This window comes from Peromyscus eremicus, chromosome 1, assembly GCF_949786415.1.
Source record: "Peromyscus eremicus chromosome 1, PerEre_H2_v1, whole genome shotgun sequence".
Lineage (NCBI taxonomy): Eukaryota > Metazoa > Chordata > Mammalia > Rodentia > Cricetidae > Peromyscus > Peromyscus eremicus.
Genome location: NC_081416.1, coordinates 119,852,296 through 119,873,227, shown reverse-complemented (window position 1 = coordinate 119,873,227; position 20,932 = coordinate 119,852,296). Strand labels below are relative to the sequence as shown.

At 48.3% G+C, this 20,932-nt stretch overlaps 1 protein-coding gene and 1 long non-coding RNA gene across 4 annotated transcripts in view; one reads left to right on the top strand and one right to left on the bottom strand.

Moving 5' to 3' along the window:
• The window catches only part of Ntrk3 (neurotrophic receptor tyrosine kinase 3), a 366,962-nt gene that overhangs the window by 341,886 nt on the left and 4,144 nt on the right, over positions 1–20,932 (bottom strand). The gene's annotated exons all lie outside the window — the stretch shown is intronic.
• Positions 3,278–4,732, top strand: LOC131918646 (uncharacterized). Its single transcript, XR_009381038.1, has 3 exons — positions 3,278–3,749; positions 3,950–4,127; positions 4,514–4,732. It is a non-coding gene; the product is annotated as an uncharacterized LOC131918646 (long non-coding RNA).

Below are 20,932 nucleotides of genomic sequence, written 5' to 3'. Positions count from 1 at the left end.
CCATCCACTCAGCCCTTCAGGCAGCTAGAGGTAACCAAGCGTGGACCACGAGGCTCGTGTGCAGACATCGGGGGGAAGATGCTCTTGGGTCACCTCCAGGAGCTTCTTACCTTCGGAAGGGACTCACTCCTCACCTCTCCCGCTTCTTGCCTGCTTGTTACCAGGACATATTAGGTGCAGCCACTTGGCAACGATGGGAGAAAAACCAAGAAAATCATTGACACTGCTCATGACATGGTTGAGCTGCTGGACCAGCATCAGCCAAACCCATATTGTCCAATTTTCATCACAAAAAAAAACAATAATAATAAGCCCTTACACATTTCAACCATCAGAGTCAGTTTTCAGTTACCTGCAGCCGAAAAACAAGCCTGTCTGTACACACCATGTCACATTCACCTCTAACTTTTCAGATGAGAAACTAACATGTAGTGAGATTATAGGCTTACCCAACTTCGCAGAGTCTATCAATGGGGGAAAAAAATCTGATTGGATACATGTAAACACACACACACACACCAGAAGCTGCCTGACTTAAGCTGGTCCCCGCTCCTTATGTTTTCCTATATTTTATTATGATGTTATCGAGTGGTTTGGTAAGCAGAAAGCGACCCTTTTTTTTTTTTTTTTTTTTTTGACAGGTTTTCTCTGTGCAGCTTTGGAGCCTTTCCTGGAACTTACTCTGTAGACCAGGTTGGCCTCGAACTCACAGAGATCCACCTGCCTCTGCCTCCCGAGTGCTGGGACTAAAGGTATGTGCCATCCACTCATTTTATTGTAACATTTTCCATGTGACCTTGCAGCAATGTTTGGAAGGGCTATATCCTTCTCCACTGAGACGACGTCCTGGGCACTCTCCAGCCAAAAGAGAACACCCTGGTCCATGGCTAACACCAACTGTAACCAGAACTGTCCAAAGGAACCCCAGGGGGTCAGCCAGTGGCTAGTCAGGGTCAGACCTGCAAATAACAGACAATACCCTGGTGGTACTGGCAGCCCTGCATTCCTGCCCTAGCTGGTCTCTACACACCTGCCTAGGGCACTTACTCACTCCCACCTCCCATCTGCACAAAATCAAGCAATCAATGGTACAAATATTTTATCTAGTTCACCACATGGTTATTCTATTCGAGGTGAATAAATCAATGTAGCCCAGGGAGCATGGAGCAGAATTTCTCATTGAACTGACATCGGGAACATTTGTTCCAGCTTAGAAAATCTAACCACATTATAACGCAGCTGGGGTGCAGAATTGGGTAGCATGCATTGGCTCCTCCACCTCCAAGAGTACACGGGATGAGGAGGACAGAGAGAGCCCAGACTGGCAGTGTGCGGGCGGAATCACAGATTCTGGATATAGACTGCCTAAGCTCCCTTTCTCCTATTGATGTTGGCTGGGTGGCTTTGGGCGTGCAAGACTATAAAATGGGAAATCGGTTGTGATTTCATTAAATTCGCGAAGCCACGCAACGGCAAATGCCCAGCATAGCTCTAGGTACATAGTACCCAGTGTAAAGTGATGCTGCTATTAGTTACATTGTCCCTTCCAGTGTCATAGTCATCCCCACACTGTAAGTCATTCTTCAAGAGGAGGATCCCCGTAGATGATGCTCTATTTTCCAAGATAACTTAAAGACTATTGATGGAACCCTGGTCCTTCCAAAGTATATCACCTCTCCAAAGTATGTGTCATTTTGGATTCAGAGAACATGACCCTGGAAGATTGACTAATATGGAAATAACCCTGTTAACCCACTAATAGGCAGGCAGATATTACCTTCTTCATACCATGAACCAATCCAGCTTTGCCAGCCTTCTTCCTAAGGTGGTCAACAGCTACCTCGAAAATCATGTGAGTATAGGTGAATAACTATCCTTTTAATTTTCCTGTGCATTATTAATAACTAGGTGACACCTAGTCTTCTTTGTGGAAGATCAAGTTTTTTTGTTAGTTTTAATTATGGATATGTGTGTATGTCTGTGTGTGGGTATGTACACTACACAAGAGTGCAGGTGTTTTAAGTCCAGAGGAGGGCATCGGATCCCCTGGAGCTGGAGTTATGAGTGATATGTATCATCCAGTCTTCTTTCCGCTCTCCTCAGCACCCATACCTTGGTTCTTCCTACTACCTGACAATGCAATTGTACTGAGATAAGCCTGCAGCAAAAGAGAGGCAGGAATTGCCTGTAGGACGGGCTAGAGGAGAATGGACACAGAAGCAGAAGGTACTTACAAATACAGATAAAGGTGAGAAGTGTTTGTAGCTGGTGTTAATGCAGCTCCCACAAGAGAAGCCCACGGCCTCGGAAAGACTAGCTGACTGGACAGCCGTGAAGAAGGCTGCCAGGAGCTCCCAGAACATGGCCAAGTCTTTCGCCTCTTCTCAAACATGCTGACCCTGCTGATTCCCTGTGGTGACCCTTCACTTCACAAGAAGGTCTCCAATCAGAAACAATACACCTTGCTCAAGCCATGCCTAGGCTTCATGCTAACCCTCTCCCCCAAACACCAGCAACTCAGGGTCCCAAAAACAGAAGGCACAGTTCTCTCCACATGCTCTAGGCTTGATGGCTCCTCTTTTCTTTCATTACAGCCCTCCATGATGCTGCTTTTTGTTACATCAACATACAATCAGCATTGTTTGAGTTGATTGCTGTGTTCACCTTGCCCCTGCCCACATCACCCAGCCATGGGGTTTGCAATGGCCTCCAACTTTCTTGCACTTGTGTCTACATCCCCTCTCCTCAGTCCACGGTGTGCTACAGATTATCCTTAGAATGCAAACTAAAAATATCTGCTTGGATGCATGTAAACACACACACACACACACACATACACACACACCATATACACATATACAACATACATACATTAGTCTTGTCTGATTCACATATTGAATTTGGGCAAATTGAGTTCTTTGCACCCAGGAAGACTGGGAAGAGGAAGAGTAACTACTTTTGAAATCCTCTGCTGCTGCAGCCCTCTCATTCACTGTGGTATAACTGTGCCCCAGCTCACCTCAGCTGCTGTGTGCCTCTCAGAGTGGGCACAGCTTGCGGTGCTCAGCCAGGAGTTAAAATCTTTCCCAAGGCCATTTTTTGCCTTGTGTACTAATTCTAGAATCAACTTTACTATGAAATTTAATGGAAATCTATGTGTGTGTGTGTGTGTTTCTGAACATATGAGTGATTTCTTTTCCTATTTTCTACTTTTCACCACTGGGTTGTTTTTTTTTTCATTCACAAACTATCAAAACAAAACTGCTTGAATGTTAAGATTTATCTGCCAGCCCTCTGATGAGTCCTGTCATTAAGCCAACAAGGTACAGAGGCCAAGCCTGGTGTTCTCGGCCCATCCTCAAGTGAGTCTTGGGGCTTATTGTCAGCTCTCTTAGTTCCTCCAGTTTCCCTACTCTCAGGTAAACAGGGACCTTTCATCTCCTCAATCCCACACAGCACTTCTGCTGTGCGCTACCCCTAAAATAGCCTTTCCTTCACCTCCCTCCCTATCCAGATCCCACCTACTCACCAAGATTCACAGCTACATTGCCTCTTCCTCAGTTTCCCAAGCTGCCACCTCACCTCACTGCATATTGCTCTATGGCAATCTCTTTCCTTGCAGGTGCACCTGTCTCATCAGCCTGGACCACCCCCCACTGTGTCCTCAGCAGGGTGCTTTGCACCCTACAGATGCACAAATATGGAGGAAGTCAAGTGCAGTGAACTGGACTGAACTGGATTGACCATCTGTGAGTTGGGCTAATTTGACTTGACCTTCATTCAATAATTATATGCCTTGAACCAAAGTTTGGAGAAATTTGGCAAACCATGCAGTACTCAGGGTTTTGGTCTATTGTGGTTTTGCTTGTTTTTTGCTGATTGGTTGGTTGGTTAATAGGTTGACTAGCTGGCCATTTTCTCAGCGGTAAGGTGGGAATCTGGTCTTTAGTCACTTCATTTGAAAGGAACTCTCTGCTGACAAGCTAAGTCCCTCCATGAGTGACTTCTGAGGAGTCGATGGTGACCCAAAGCTTTGAGAAGAGTTACGGAACATCCCAAGAAATGGACCAGAATCCTGCTAAGGACCAGAAGACACTCAACTCCAAGCCCTGTGGAGCCATTTCAGAGTAATTCATGGCAACCCTGCCCTTTGAGAGTTCGGGAAAGTTAAGGCCATTAACCCTTACTAAGCCCGGAGTCATGGTCCTCCCACAGCATCAGGGCAGAGGGTGCCGGGCTGCCTGAACCCCTTACCCTCCCCCGGCCCAGAATCAAAGTTTGACTAAAGCTCAGTCTTTGCTTTATAAATCTCTGCCTCTTAATGATGGCTTCAAGGCTGAGGGGAAAAAGGACCATTAAACTCACTGAATAAGTTAATGGGGCAGAGAGAATCTATTTCGGAGCCACCCCGGGCTATTTTCCTCTGGAGCTAAAGCCTGAATAAGCAAAAAGAAAAAATTAAAACCATAGAGCACATTACCAATAAATAACCCCGGGTATAATCTCTCCGCAGCTAGGACCTCATCTGTGGTGATATTATAATGCAGACCTGTCGCAAAGCACCTCCAGTTCAGAGATCTACCTGCAGTTCCGGCTGGGGCCCTTCCCTCCCTGTGTCTGCAAGGGATGATGCAATGCTATTTACTCTCCAGGCACCAGCCAGCCAGCCACTGTTCAGCCTGACACTGTCCAGCCTGCCACTGTCTAGCCAGTCACTGTCCAGCCTGCCACTGTCCAGCCTGCCACTGTCCAGCCAGCCACTGTCCAGCCAGCCCACTGTCCAGCCTGCCACTGTCCAGCCTGCCACTGTCCAGCCAGCCACTGTCCAGCCAGCCCACTGTCCAGCCAGTCCACTGTCCAGCCTGCCACTGTCCAGCCTGCAGGTTCCTTAGGGATCATGGGGAGAAGATGCCTCCACAAAATCCACACAAACTCAACTTGGGATTTCATCAGACTATCTCAAGACCTTCCAATTCCCCTGTTGTAGAGATTTGCCCCCAACAGAGGATACCCAACTGTCTCCAGCTCTCTAGAATTTACACCTTGGACCTGCTCCGGAGACCTCAAAGCTTATTCTCTCTTTGTTATACAGTTAATACAGGATGTTGGTTTCTTTGTCTGGACATCTCCACTTCTTGAGAACATCTCTTGCTTTCCCTCCTACTCTCCACCCCCAAACCCCTGACAGTTTCTTACTCCCTTGGCTCACTGGCAGAGACCTGCACTCACCACTGCCTCCCTAGAACAAAGCCAGAAACCTGAGTCTTAGGGCAGGGAAAACACAAATAATTAAATAAGCCAGAACTCCTGTTGGTAAATGTTGAGTCCCACTAGACACACGGTGTTTACTCTTTAATATTTAAACATGTTAATTAAATCTCTGAATAAACAAATGTATTTTAGCAAGTAGTGTTCCTGAGCTGGAATTCTGTCACCATGCCCCTAGGTACCTTTCAGATGGAGCTAAGTCTTTCCAAACTATTTCCATGTGTTGACAAACCAGGTAGGGACTGCTGACTATCCCACATGGCCTGGTCTTCCAGCCAAGAGAAAATAGGCATCACCCCTTAGCACATCACCCCTAGGGACTCCAGGATGTCCCTCAGCCTCCCTGACCTTCCAAAGGCCCCCAGGCCTCCTATGCCTGGTAGGTGCTCTGGTCAGTCATGGTTTATCCTCTCACTTACTTAACCAGGCCCATCTAAGTGCTAGAGGGCTAGAGATAGAACAAGAGCCCACCCCACTCACCAAATGCCTCACAATCATTTCTTTTGCTTTTTGTTTAGAAATTTCATGTAGCTCAGACTGGTGCCAAACCCTCTATGTAGCTGAGGCTAGCCTTAAACTCCTGATCATTCTCCCCCGCCATGTAGCTGAGGCTAGCCTTAAACTCCTGATCATTCTCCCCCCACTTTCCACCCACAGCAAGTGCCACCAGACCTGGCATTCCCACCATCTCTATGAGAAGCCCATATTCAGCAGGCTTTGCATGATCTGCCTGCTCCCTTCTTCTCCAGCCAGGATGGACTGCCTTCAGCGCCTAGGGGTCTCTTTATTCCTGTTGGTCCTTCTACCTAAAATAACACCCATCTCACCTGACCTCTCTGTGTGGCTAACATCTGCTCATTTTCCAGGTCTCGGCTTAGCTGACTCTTCATCCAGAAACATTTTCCATGTACCCTACCCCAGGACAAGGACCTTCATAAGGAATCCCTCCCACCTTGCCCTTCTCTCCTCAGCCTGTGTGTGATACCCATCTCCTAGGATAAAAAGGAAACTACCTTCTGTTTAACAGGAAAAGCCCTTTGAGGCTTCCCAGCCCTTCCCACAGGACTCCCAACTAAATTACTGAAGAAGGAGACACTAGCCCAGGGGAGCTGTCTGGCTTCCCTCTGGGATGCATACGGGATCCAGCTTTGGTCTCCAAGTGGAGATGTGCACTTCCAGGCTAGAACACTCCTCCCCATGGGAACAGCCCTCAAGGAGTGCCCACTGCCAGCCTGGCCCTGGCTTCCCAGCGTCAGAGCATACCAATGGGTTCCAAGAACACCAGTGTATCTTGGCCCGGGAGTTTGACAGGTGCTCCCAATACTTTCAGAATTTTGTCAGAATGGATCCCAGCTCAGCCACCTTACAGATGGGTGAATTTGAGCAGGGCTGCCTTCCTCAGCTTATCTGCAAGTCAGAGAGTCAGTGGGAGTGGCGTGAAGGAGCCTCTCCTAACCCAGTTCAACCACAAGCTGTCCTGTATGTCAACTGGGAGGACTCCTGTGGAAAGAGGCCAAGCCAGGCCTTAGAAATGTGTCTTAGAAAGTGAAACACATTCATCATACATCCTGGAGATTCCCATGCCTGGGAAATGACCTGGGAGAAACAAAAAACATATGTTCACCAAAAGGCTCACGCAAGAATATTCACAGTGGATCTAGCCACGGGTCCAAAACTAGAAGCAGCCCACGGGTTCCAAAAACAGAATAGATAAACTCAGGTTGGTCACGCAGTATAATACTATGTAGCCATAAAAAGCAATCCAATACTGTTATCTACAGCACGTGGGTGAATCTCAACACCACGTTCTTGCTAAATGTGAAGTATGTGATTCTACTTGTATGAAGCTGTGGGTCAGACGTAAGTAATCTATTGCTGACAAGCTCAAAATAGTGGTCACCTCTGAGAAGCTAGTGGCAGAGACAGACTTGGGAGGGACATGAAGGAACTTTTTGGGGGGTTAGTAATGTCCTTGATCTGGAAGGATGTGGGTTCCCCACCAACACTATTGGGCTCTAGTTGAATGACATATACATGCTCAAATTTTAGGCAGCATTCACTGACATCTTTCATTTCTCTGAAATACATCAGGGAAGTAGAATAAAGACAGATATGGGAGGCTGAGGCAAGATGATTACTGGGATACAAAATAAAACTCTATCATATAGCTTAGGCCATCCCTAAACTCCTTATGTAGCCAAAGCTAGCCTTGAACATCTGAGCACCCTGCTTCCATCCGGATTAGAGGTATGTCCGGCCGGAGCTGGCACTCATATCATCAACTCTAGGAGAAGTCCAAGTTCACTGGGCTTTACGATATGCCCATTCCCTCCTTCTCGGGCCACAGGCACACAAGAGGAGACCATGCACGGGGCAGGCATGGTGGTGCACGCCTTTAATCCCAGCACTCAGGAGGCAGAGGCAGGTAGATCTATGAGTTCAAGGCCAGCCTCGTCTACAGCAAGTTCCAGGACAGCCAGAGCTACACAAAGAAATCCTGCCCTGTCTGGGGGAAAAATGGAGAGAGAGAGAGAGAGAGAGAGAGAGAGAGAGAGAGAGAGAGAGAGAGAGAGAGAGAGAGAGAATGAACGAACAATGTTAAGGTGACTGTGTACAAGTCAAGGACAGAGACCTGGGAAGGAAATGGCCCTGCTGACACCTTGATCTTGGACATCTGGCCTCCAGAACCGTGTGAAAACACATTTCTGTCATTTAACTTACTTAGGCAGTCGAATTTTGTGCTGTCAGCAAAAACTGATTTCAATATTACTTTTGTTTTAAATTTCAAATGCAATGGGTGTGATATTTTTATTGCTTAGAGGTTCTATGGTTTTATTTTAATAGATATGCAAAAGGAAGGATTATACATTGAAAGCATTACCTACCTATCACGTAGAATATTGCCATTTGTTGGGTGCTAGGAAGAAATAAGGTAAAATAAGCATAATGAAAAGCCAGGCTTTTCAGCATAAAAGTAATCTCAGTTACTCAAGAGGCTAAGCAAGAAGATTCCAGGTTCAAGGCCAGCCTTACAGTGTGAATTACAGGCCAGCCTGGACAACTTAGTGAGACCTGGTTCCAAAATAAAAAGTGAAAAGTGGGCTTGAGGATATAGCTACCATGGTAGCATGCTTGCCTAGCATGCTCAAAACCCTAGGTTCTGTTCCTGGCACCACAAAATTAAAAGAAAACATTGCAAAATAACTTTTGGACCCTGAATATAGCCTGCTTTCCTCTCTTTCCCTGGAGACCAAGGCAGCTGTGAAACTGTTTTATACTGAGTTAGTGAGTGTACCCTTTTACCACGTAACTGTGATCACAAGCAGTAGCACATTGTAGCTGTCAGTCATCATCTTTTATATATTGTCTTAGTTAGGGCTACTATTGCTATGATGAAACACCATGACCAAAAGCAAATTGAGGAGAAAGGTGTTTCTTTGGCTTACACTTCCACATCACTACTCATCACTAGGGGAAGTCAGGACCGGAATTCAAACAGGGCAGGATCCTGGAGGCAGGAGCTGAGGCAGGGGCATTGAGGGGAGCTGCTTATTGATTTGTTTCCCATGGCATGCTCAGCCTGCTTTTTTTGTTTTATAGAACCCAGGACCACTTGCCCAGGGGTGGCCCCACCCACAAGGGGCTGGACCCTCTCCCATTAATCACTACACTAATTAAGAAAATGCCCTACAGGCTTATCTACAGCCTGATCTTATTGAGGCATTTTCTCAATGAAGGTCCCCTCCTTTCCAATGACTCTAGCTTGTGTTAAGTTGGCACTAAACTAGCCAACACACATATACAGTAGGTAGTGGTTTTTAATCAGCATTGTTTGTGAAAGATTGCTGTGTTACTCTATGGACAACAAAGTTTTCTCTTTACTACGGAAGTCCATCATTTCACTATGACACGCCTCACGTCTGGATTCAAATGTCACCTGGTGATGTCTCAGCTTATTTCCCACCACTTTGCTTTCAATATTTGCTGCGACAATAAATGTGGGAGCCCAGTTCTACAACGAGCCTGGCTCTGAACCTCCACAGCCACCCACACCTGTAGCCTTCCAGCAATGGGGGTCTCTCTTGGTCCCTACTTCCTCATCTGTAACATGAGAACAATCCTCACACTTGTGGTTACGACGTTGATTAAGTGAGCTACTACATGAACCGTGCCAGGTGCACAGAAAGCGGTCAACAAACAGCAGCTGTTCTTACTCTGTGCTCCGGGGACCGGAGGGAAAAACTAACCCACAAACAGGGTCTGGAGAACAAAGAGATTCTTGAAGGTGAGACTAGACTGATGGGAAGAGCCCGGAGAGCAGAAGAAAGGCCAGAGAACCAATTAGTCAAGAGAAGCATCCAGACCCAAAGACTTTGGGTAGAAAATGTTTGGGAATAGAGAAAGAATGGTCAAGTTGGTCAAGTGCTCCAAGGATTCCTGTGAGAGGATCATGGGAGGCAAACACCGGAGAGATGTGCTCAAGCCCAAAAGGCTCCAAATGCAGGCAGAACTCCAGTCTTTATCTTGGGGACAAATTTGGAGTCAACAAAGCCCCTTGAACTGCAGTTATACGGTGACTTGCCCTGCTTCTCAAACGAGGAGGGGCATTCTGTAAAATGCAGTGATTCTTTTATCCCTCAGCTACACACATCCGACCACATAGGTCTAAGGGAGTTCAGGTCAAGTGTCTCCCTGTGGGGAAAGGTGAGTGGATGTGGGCCGAGGTCAAGATGGAGCCAGGTACAATGTTCAGGGTGCAAGAGAAAGGAAAAGAAGTAGAAGGAACCAGGCATCATGTCAAGTCCTGTCAGGATGTGTTGGGAAGTAGGCTGATGTTCTTTGAAGAGGGAGGCGTTAAGACTTCTAACAGTTTGAGAAACTATTCACAAAAGTCTTAGGTAAAATGTAAACCCACCATTGAGCCACTCTGGAATGTACAGATTGAGAGCCACGTGAGTGAGCAGTCACAGTCCAAGTGGGGCCATGGCCCAGCAGCCTGTGCTCCCCCACAATGCAAAGTCTCAGGCCAGCAGCTAATGTTTGGAATCAAAAAGCCTGCACGTGTATGTACAAGGATGTGCATGTGTACACACACACACACACACACACTCGAACCTAATCTAAAAATGTAAAGTATAAAATGCTCCAAAATCTTAAACTTTTTGAGTACTAACCTGACACCAGCTGTGGAAAATTCTGCAAGATGAAACTTTGGGCCATGAACAAAATTATTAAAAATGTAGTATAAATAACCCTCAGGCTATGTGTAGCAGGCATATATGAAACATAAATGTATTTCATGTTCAGACTTGAGTCTCAGCCCCAGGATATCTCGTTATAGAAATGCAAATATTCCAAAATCTGAAAGCAGCCTGAGATCCAAAGCACTTGTGGTCCCAAGCTATTCAGAGGAGGGGTGCACAGCTGTAATAACACCTGTCTCAGGAGGCTCTGATGGTCACGGAAAGGGCTTGAACCAAGAGGACCCTTAGCCTTAGAACTGCTCGTGGAACACGGTCACTCTCACTCTGCACAAATTCAAGTTTTCCTAGAAGATTTTTCCAGTAAGTGGAGAGTAGAGCTGGAGACCCACGGAAGTATGGAAAGCAATGAAAATGGTACACCCAACATCCAGGGACAGGCCCATGAACCATCACCAACCTGAGAAGTCTTCTGCAGAGCTTGGAGACATACAATGAGCCTGCTCTAATCTGTAGGTCTTTACTCCTCAGAGCCCACGACAGGGACAGAGCAGAAGGAGCCATGTCAACATCATCTGTCCTATGACCCGCCCTGGGTAGACAAGGATGTGCAACAGAGGGTACTGGAGCGGAGCCTGACACAGTGGCCTAGCCTGTACCAAGGACAGGAGTTGGACTGGTGAGCCAGCAGTGTCGGACCTGACATGGGGCTCTGGGATCAGGAAAGACTAGACAGTTATTTCCACGAGGATGGGAAATAAGTCCACAGATAATCTTAGATAGAGGTCGGGAGACCCGTTCCCCTGGGACTAAGATACGGAGGACAGTGGAGACTGGTCAGGTTCATTCAGGCTACAGAGTGTACCTGGGTGCTGCAAGAGGAAGCTGGAGTCCTATTCTTCAATAGCACATGAGACCCATCTCTTATTCCCCTCCCACTCAGGCTCACCTCCACCCATATGGTTTTCTGACTCCACACACCCTCTGATGGAATTTCCTTCAGGAACTTGGCCCTGGGGGTCAGAGAGGCTGTGCTGTGCCACCTCGGGCCATCTCCTGTCCTCTAAGGTAGATCCGGAGTGGCAGAGTCGAGGGGTTAAAGGCACGGGACCTAGAGAGTTGATGCTCAGTCCTGCACGTCCTAAAATGACGGGGACAGTTCAGACTGTGTCTGTTCATCCCTTGTATTGCTTCCTCATGGCTTCCACAGAAACAGCTGGCCCATCACAGGCCCTCAAATAGCCCCTGCTGAGTAAATACCCAGACAGACAAGTGAATAAACAGGCACCAGGGACATCCGTACACCGGAGAGCACACAGGTCTTTGGCGTCATGTCCCCTCTCTCCTTCTAGATTCCTGGGATTTGCCTTCTAAGCAAACGTCTTGTCTCTAGACCTTTGTTTCACATATACAGAGTGAATGGAACTCATCTTCCTAAAATGCCACGGGGCTTCTGTGGGTAACAGTGGGGCCAGCGGACCAACTTAACAGCCAAGAGGTCCCAACCTGGTATCTCACAACACTGATAACCAACGTTCAAAGGACCAGAGGCAAGTAAGTGGAGAATGTCTAAATCTCCACTTAGGAACATTATGCCCTCTCTACTCCAGGGAATGCATACTTACACACACATACACACACACACACACACACACACACACACACACACACACACACTTTCCTTTGAACTTTTCATTGGATGAGATCCTCTTTCTGAAGAGCCACAGATCATCTATCTCATTTTAAGATCCAAGAGGGGAAGATAATGCTTATTTTCTCAAAGTTGCACCCCAGGGCTTTGCGTCCTGTCAGGCCTGTGACTGGTGCCAGCGGCTAGGGTGACAAATAGTGGACTCCCTCCTTTCTGTTTCCTGCCACTGGAAAAGCAGAGCAGGCTCTATTAGCACATCTGTCCACTCTTCCTCCGTAGCCCAGTTGCTAGGAGGCTCTGGACAACAAGGTCAGTGCCAGGCACCTGGGTACCACACCGTCCATGCCCAGCCCCAGCTCAGTGTTCGCGGTGGGCCCAAGTGTCAACATCGGGCGCCATCAGCTGCGTCTGCCGGGCACTTTGAAAACTGTCCTTGGGAAAATGATCTCTATCTGTCAACATCTACCCCAAGGACAAAATCCAGAAGCCTCCATAGAGCACAGGGACCTTCCATGAAAGAGGGAGAGCTACAGCCCGGGACCCTTGATCCTAAAACCCAGACACTTCCAGATAGTCCTCCTTTTACTCCTAGGGACTACTGAGGGGCTCTCACTTCTCTACCATGCTACTCTCTCCTGAGTGCATTTGAGACAATGTGTCTGCCAAGGGAATATAACTCCTTCTCCCCCATAGCCTTGCCCCTCCCCCTTTCCCTCATGTTATTTCCCACTCGGTGTCTTCTCGCCACATTTGTTAAAATGACTGCCACTTAAGAGGTGGCAGGGAGTCAGAAACACAATCTGGAGCAAAGCTGATATTAAATAACTTCCTGAGCCTGCCTGCCTGCCAACGTTCCCTCCTGGGTCTCAGGTGCATACATAAAGAGGTGAAGAGGGGTAAGAATCCAGAGACACCCCAGTTCCAGCCTCAGGGCCGTTCCTTTACTAAGAGAAGTCCCTACCTTCTCCAGGCTGTATGCATCACCTGCAGAACCTGAGATTTAGCTGGGATCAATACACAGTTTTTACTTGACCCCATCTCACCCCAAACACACACCAAGCAAAGGATATAGAGACAGCCTGGAAGCACCTTCTAGCCAACCAGACGAGCCCCCATTTTCCAGATAGATTCACTGACCACAGGACCTCCAATCTCTTAGCCAAGGCCAACCAAACATATTACAGCTCCTCAAAAATATGAACACTCACTATCGAGGGGTCGGGGAGAGGGAGGGAGGGAGGGAGGGAGAGAGAGAGAGAGAGAGAGAGAGAGAGAGAGAGAGAGAGAGAGAGAGATCAAGATCCTAGGAAATACCAAGAAAGGTCTGAACATTAGGTGCCAGGATTGATCGGTGACAGTAAAGTTAGTCCAGTTGTGACTTCCTCCTACAGGTCCAGGCAAGAAACACCACTAACAGCTGTCGACATGCTACTAACATCCTCAGCATATCACCCACAGAACCCAGTAATTAAAGCAATACAAATGCCAATGATGGATCCTCTGGATCCTATATCACCACAAAAACCAACACCTACCCAATACTTGCTGTTCTCCATTCCAGCCACTGGGTAGCGCTGCTTCCCCCAGCGAATTAGAACCACAGAATATTTGTGAAAGAGGAGGTAAAATGACCCCATCAGGCCCACAGGATTTCTGGGTTATGACCTAACTTCATCCTTCCTCCAGAAAAAGACAGGCCAGTCACTGAGAATTCACCGTGTTCCAGACTTTCCACACATCATGCAATTTAATTCCTGCGGCAGCTGCTCCCAAGCACACCTCCCGGTAACACCTTACCTTTCACGTGGGAAAAGAAAATGGTACACAAAGAAACTAACTTTACTCATCATTTAAACAAGCAAAGAGAGCACAAATTGGAACCTTTAGTTTGACACCAAATTTAGTGACCTTTTTGCACTGCACAAATAGACCTCCCTTGAGACCTCTGTCAGTGCAGTGACCTGTGGTTAAATCAAGCTGATTGGTCATGACCTCAGAGCTGCTGGCATCTGGGAAGAGACCAGGTGCAGTGCAGACTTTTCTCAAAGGAGCAATCACAATGGACTACATAGCACCTACACAGCAGAAATCGTGGTCTAGTGCCCTCTTGTGGCTCAACATGGAACTGGAGCGAATATACTTGATGGATATGGTTGGGATTTAGGGTTACTCCAACCACATTGAATACCTAAACTCTTCCTACCAGAGCAAGTCCTAGAGCCCCCTCTGTGGCTGGCAAGCTGATTTCATTACAGTAACCAAAAGGGAATCCATAAGTGAATGTCAAATGATATATAGGGCAAGAACAGCAATGAAGCCGTGTGGGAGAATATCTGCCCGAGGCTAGGCACTCCTAACTTAATCTGGTCGACAGTTTCTATCATCCAAACTCCTGGGGTTAAAGATGGAGAAGGTAGGCGGGGAAAAGGCTCTGCCTGGCGCACTCTGACACTCGATAGGTCAGATAGGTGTCATATCAGTAGGAACCATATTCTCCTCGTCCTGGTGACAGACACAAGCTTCAGCTACTTTTGCCCCCTTCCTAAAATGTACACCATGGTGGCTCTCCTACTGCCTCCTGCAGCCATTTACACGTGCCAGCTGCCCTCAACATCCTTTAACCCATGTTTCCCAGAGGCCCCAAAATGTCACTGCTCCCCACCTCCTACGAGCTCCCACTCGTTCCACTTGCCAGTCAGCCTCTGGGACTCCATCCTATGAAAGGTACCTCACAACCCAACTGGCCCAACTTTTAGCTAAGGACACAGTCTCAGAACACCTGAGTGACTTGCCTGGGCCCAAAGGCAACACAAGGGAGGAAGTCCACTGAGCAAAGTCCCTAATCTCCTGGAGCTGCCCTGAGCTGTCTCTCAGGGAAAAAGAACAGCTGAAAAGCTGGGGGCATGGGAACCCTTCTAACTGAACCCCGAAAAGAAGATGAATCTGTTCGGGAATGTAAAATGAACAGAATGTGGGAAATACCAGAAGTAGGAAGAACAGATGAAGGGCATGAAAATATCCTTGCTTGTGAAGATGCCGGTCTGGAAATGCTATGCTGGAAGAGGGAGGAAATGAGAGTGAAGAAAGCGCATTCGGAGCCTTACCCGCCCCATCCACGTTCTCACGGCAACCTTATAGCCACTCTGGGCTCTTCCGAGTAACACCACTTTCATATGAGCAAACCGAAGGTCAAAGAAAAATGTAAATCGCCAGCCCAGGTCACCACTGATAAGTGGCAAGGTCACAGTCAGGAGCTTCATTTTGTAACTGCCATCCATGCACGGCTGTTCCTGCAAAGGACTCCAGCTACGTTAGCATGTTATACATGTTCACCCCTTTCCTGCTTTTCAGTGGCTCTGCCTTGAAAGAAAAAAAAAAAGTCAAAAAGAAGTTGCTGGGCAAAGATGGGTCACAAGAAAGAGGGCCTCATCTGTATCCCTGGGCTAGGCAGCTATGGGCTGGCCTTTGGGACAGAGACAGGCCCTGGGCCCGCAAGTTCAGCACAGAGCAGACCATCTCTAGGGCTTCTAGAGCCGGGGACAAGGTCCACTGACCTGTGAGCACAGGAAATCAAGCATCCTGCTCAAATACAGGACTGCCTGGAACGGAGGGAGAAGGACCAGTGGGTCTCACTCACAGCAGGCAACCACTAACACGGCGATGTTTTCATACCCACTCCTGTATCCAGGAAAAGCACACCCAAGGTCCAGAGGGGTTCCCAGACAACTCCAAGCTCCCATCTCTGGAAAATACCAGAGAGAGTATCATGTTTACTGAGCACCAGCTTGGCATTCAGTAATTGCCAAATTCAAGCTGGAGGGCAGGGAAGGGTGAAGGCAGATGAAGCAGCCCGAGGGAAGGGGTGTGTGAAGCTCACTTCTTCCAAGACACTGACTCCCGTGTCTCTGCCAACTTTCTGTGTCCCCATCAAGCCCGGGATTTTTCTGGGCAGGAACATATGTCCCTTTAGTTCATTTCCATCGCCCAAGCAAAAACTATGCTCCCTGCTGCTGCTGCTTCTGACACTGGATAAGGTGGGAAGAGGATGTTCCTTCTAGCCTAGGCTCCCTACAGCCTCCTCCCAGGGAGCTTGGGACTCCTGAGCCAAAATACCCAGATTGGGGGCCTCACATCTTTGGATCACACAGATAGAGCGAGAATAGGGCGGGCTATACAGAGAAGCCCTCCCAGCCAGAAGCTCACCCCTGACTCCTGGCAGGTTCCAAAAGCCCAGGCTGGCAATCCACTGGCCACCACCCTCCCAGCTCCGGCTCTCTCCCAGTGAAACCACCAGCCAAGGATCGACGCGTGCATCATGCTGCCCTCTGGTGGCCATCAGGAGTCTGCACACACAGACAATCTCGGCAAAGCAGGAAGCGGGCGGCTTTAACGTTTGTTTACAGAAACCTCAGACGTGATGTGCAGGGAGCACTCAGAAGAGGCACTTGTGCGTGTACAAAGACGCCCCCAGATACGCACGCACAGCACAGTGTGCTGCTACACGCAGCCGGCATTAGGACTTCGAGTCTAAAACTGCTCCCTGCCTTTCCTCCCGCTCCAGGGAAACTCAGGATCTTTCCTGCCTCTGCAATCCCTGAGCCTCTGGTGCAGAGACATCAGCCGGCAAGGGGAGGAGACCAACGGGGAGCAAGGGCCAGCATCCCTGTCTGCTTTGGGCTCCTAGCTCACTGGGCTGCAGCATATCAATTCATCTGTCTGCCAAGCTCTTCCTCTGAAAAACTGGATTTAGCCCAAATTATTCCCCACCTCCTTTTCCCTGATTTACGGTTCCAAGTCTTGATCTTCTCCCTAATTCAAATCCCCCCAGTGGTCTAGAAATGGAAACAACCAGCAAGGCACTAGTCTGATCATAGAGCCTGTGAAGGAGGTCAGTCATACTATCCATTTAAGGATGCCCGGTGACCTTATGGGAAAGAGAGAGGTAGATGACCCCACTGCAAGGGTAGAAACTGAGGCTAGAGACGTTCTATGACATGGCAAATTCATGCAAGCAAGGGTTTGCCCAGCAATGCTTTGGCAGGATCCTCCAGCTTGTCTCCATGGGGACAGTGGTAGTCATCTCTCACGGTCATGGCTTATCCCTGGGGGGACAGACGCCACATCTATGAACAAGAACGGTGGAGAGTCCAGCAAGAGGAGGGAGCTGGAGGGAGGGAGGACTCATGGGGGCAGCAAGATGAAGGCCCAGGAACACCCAGAATCCCCCCTTCAGGAATGACACTCCCAACATCGGATTTCCACCTCCAGCTGACCAGTCCTTCAGATTCCCCACCAAACACCTTCTGCTTGCCTCCAAAGACAGCTCTGATACCCCAAAAGCTCGGACTAGGAGAAGTTACCCAGCCCTCTCTTCCCCTAGCCAGGCTCGCTCTGTCCATGAGCATCTTGAATACTGTCCTGATGATAGGCTTCAACTCAGAGAGGGGATGATTACTGTCCAGCAAGCAGCTTCCTGAATCCCTGCCAGCCTCAGTTTGCACCTGGGCTACTGTGGCATTTGGTAGACCTCAGAGGCCAGGACAATGTGGGGAAGCCAAGGATGCCTGGAAGAAGGGTGGGTCAGGACACAACCTCCAGAGAGGGCAGTACTTTGGGAACAGACCAGGAGAAACCAAAGCCTCCCTTTCCATTATTAGAGTTCTATCTGGCTTTGTTGCTCAAATACCATCCTCACCATATTCCACTGGTCTTCCCTGCAATACCAGCCAGGACAGTTCTCACCCAGGGAACTAGAAGGATATGAAATAAAGCCTTGAGGATCTCCTTGACCCCCATGTCAATCCTCTTATTTTATTATTAATTTCTCACAACAGTAATATATGCACATATGGGTATTTGTATATCTATGATGTAATCACATGCATATATGTGTACGTAGCATACAGAAGAATACAGACAATAAACTTAACATTTAAATGGCAGGCTGCTTAAACATGTACTGGCTGTGTGAAACCGAGGTCCTTCTTTAGACTCGGTTTTTCCATCTGTAAACAGGACTGATGTATATTTAATTCACAGGGTTGGAACAGTGTCTGGGACACAGTAAGTGTTGACTTAAATGGTAACTATAATCAGTTATCAAGTACTTAACCCTGTGGTCAGTTACTGAACACTCAGTAAGAGCTGGCTCTTGTTAGTGATAGTACATTGACAGTTTTCTTGTCATCAGGCTGTGACACAGGACACTGAGTTTTAACAGTGCTATCCTAGGTTAATTTTTATTATCTTTATCTTGCAGATAAGGAAATTGAGGCCCAGGGGAGCAAAGGGATTTGTCCAGGGCTAGAGAGAAGCCAGGCTGGGAAGAGCAGTGGGAAAGAGAAGTTGCCCAGACCTCCATGTCTGATGATGCCTGCTTGGAGTTAGAATCCTGAATCTTCAACCACCCTAAACCAGGCCCTTTGTGGTGGAACTAGCCAGGCAAGGGCACCAGAGACAGGAGTCAAGGCCAGGGAAAAAGACCCCCAAACCTGCTGAGAGCCTTGTACCCCAGCCATCCATGTAAATAGCTCAGCGGAGCCCTCCTTGAGTTTATTTCTAATTGGCGTGGGCTGCAGGCAGCAAGGAGCCCTAGGGCTGCCAGCTTCACATAGTTGCTGTCTCTGGGGACCCTGAATTTGGAAACACTGCCCCAGAGGGAGACACAGGCATGGAGGAGGGTCTGGCTTTGACAAAGTCCCCCAACCAAGAGGCAAGGTAGTACAGGAGGCCATACCAGCACTTGGGAGCGTCACTGGGAAAAGAAGTGTCCCCCACATTCTGGGAAACTCAGCTGAGTCCCTGGTTCTCAAGCCCATGAACCCTTGAGAACATGAGGAAGCCCTGCTTACAGCCTTCTAGGCCCCTCAGCTCCGAGGTCTACAGAGCCTTACCTCACACTCAAGAGGAGCAGAAACTCTGAGGCTCCCCCAGGGAGGACTCCAGAGAACTCTCGCTGGAGGGGACCACTTGAATTCTCCCTCCTGACAGCCATCATTAAAAAGTCCGTCCCAAGCCCAGCCACTAGAAAGTGTTTGTATTTTCCAAAGCAGAGACCAGAGTATGGCTCAGAGAATGACCATGGACTCTGGCTGAGCCATCCCAGCAGACCACCAACAGATCTGGGTGACATAATCTCCATCAGCCAGATGCACACCACTCAGCTACCCTCTTCAAGTCCCTCAGGGCAGAGTGGTTCTGTAATGCTGCTCTTTGGTCAAAAGAGCTTTCTGGGGGAAAATCCTCCGCATTTCCCTTTAGAGAAATGGGCATAAGATAGCCAGCTAAAGGTTCAGCACAAGGGCAATGGAGCCATGGGAACCAGACCGGCAGTGGAGGTACACTGAACAACAGCTGTGGGATCTTCTAACACCTCTGATTCTTTCCATTGGAAACTCCATGGTAAGTCAATCACCTAAGACTCTGGTTCTGTCCTTGTTTTTGTTGGATAGATCTGTAAAATGGGAATAATCAGCTCTGCTTATATAACTCAAATAGCTCTCGCCCAACAAGCCGACAACAGCAAACTGGGGATTCTGATAAAAATGGCTAGTGGGACTCTTCATGGAGCGGAGGCCACTGCACAGGGCATCCCTTGAGTGATGGGAAGGGTGTTAGCAGCGTTGGGAATGGAGATCGGGAGCTGAGGAACCCTGTGCACACTGAGCCGGGTCCTATCTTACATCCCACCTATCCATACCAGTTAACAAACCCCTTCATCAAAGCACTGAGTGGAAGAGCCAAATCACCTCTCCTTGTCCAAGCTCCTCTCCAACTCTGAGCCCTCCACTCACAACAAGGGAGCCATGTTGTTCTGATTATGCAGGATTGGGCGATAAAAAATTTATCTTGCAACCCCCAAACACTCATATTTATTAAATTATTATATGCTTAGATATCTCCAATCCATGCATTAAATATTAAATATCTCCTGTTGTAGGCAAGAATAATTTGAGATAGACGTTCTAATATTTTCCCACACACAGTGGCGGCCTCTCTCCAACGAAAGGATGACATCTTTGCAAGGAAGTCTCTCCTAGGCCTGAGCCCAGGGGTGGGAATGGGAGTCATAGAGTCAGTTGTCCAACCTCTGAGGAAAGGCCAGGGACCCTAAAGCAGTCTGGAGTGTGGCATTTGGTCTAGGGAGGTGATGACAAAGTGCGTCCTGTGTCACAAATTCTGGCATATTCTGGGTAACCTGACTTTTCTAGAAGTGGAAAGGAAGGTGGGGAAATAACCGTGGCTCACAGCCAGTGTGAACTGGCCTATGCCCTCCCCTTGGTGGTATCACAGAGTCACTACAGTCCCACATGAGGGATCCTTAAAAGAGGCCTGGTTAAGCCTCCTGGGGGATGTTTCCTGGCACTGAGATGGCAGATGTCCAAGTTGGAAGGGACACTCTGACCCATGGCCTGGATTCATAGTTAGATTTACAGGCTCTGAGTGGTTGCAGCCCTCCAGGACATCTCAAGGCAGATGGGGAAAAGCCAGGTTATAACTCACTGCATCCTGCTCTTTTCTTACTCCTAGCCTGTCACTGTTCCCCAAAGGCACATGATTCCTGCAAGAGCCACTCAATGGATGGCTGAGATGGGAACCCCAGGTCACAGTGGAAATGTCATGACCCTAATGGTAAGGGCCATACACAGAAAGGGTCATAGATACTCACATACCACATACCCAAGACTCATCTGGAGTGGGACCATCATCCTTTCCAGACATGAAGGATCAGCTGGCAGAGTCTGGCAGGGCCAGGATCAGGGTTTCAAGACAAAGAGAGCAGCTGGAACCCTGCAGGACCCTAAGGAGTCTC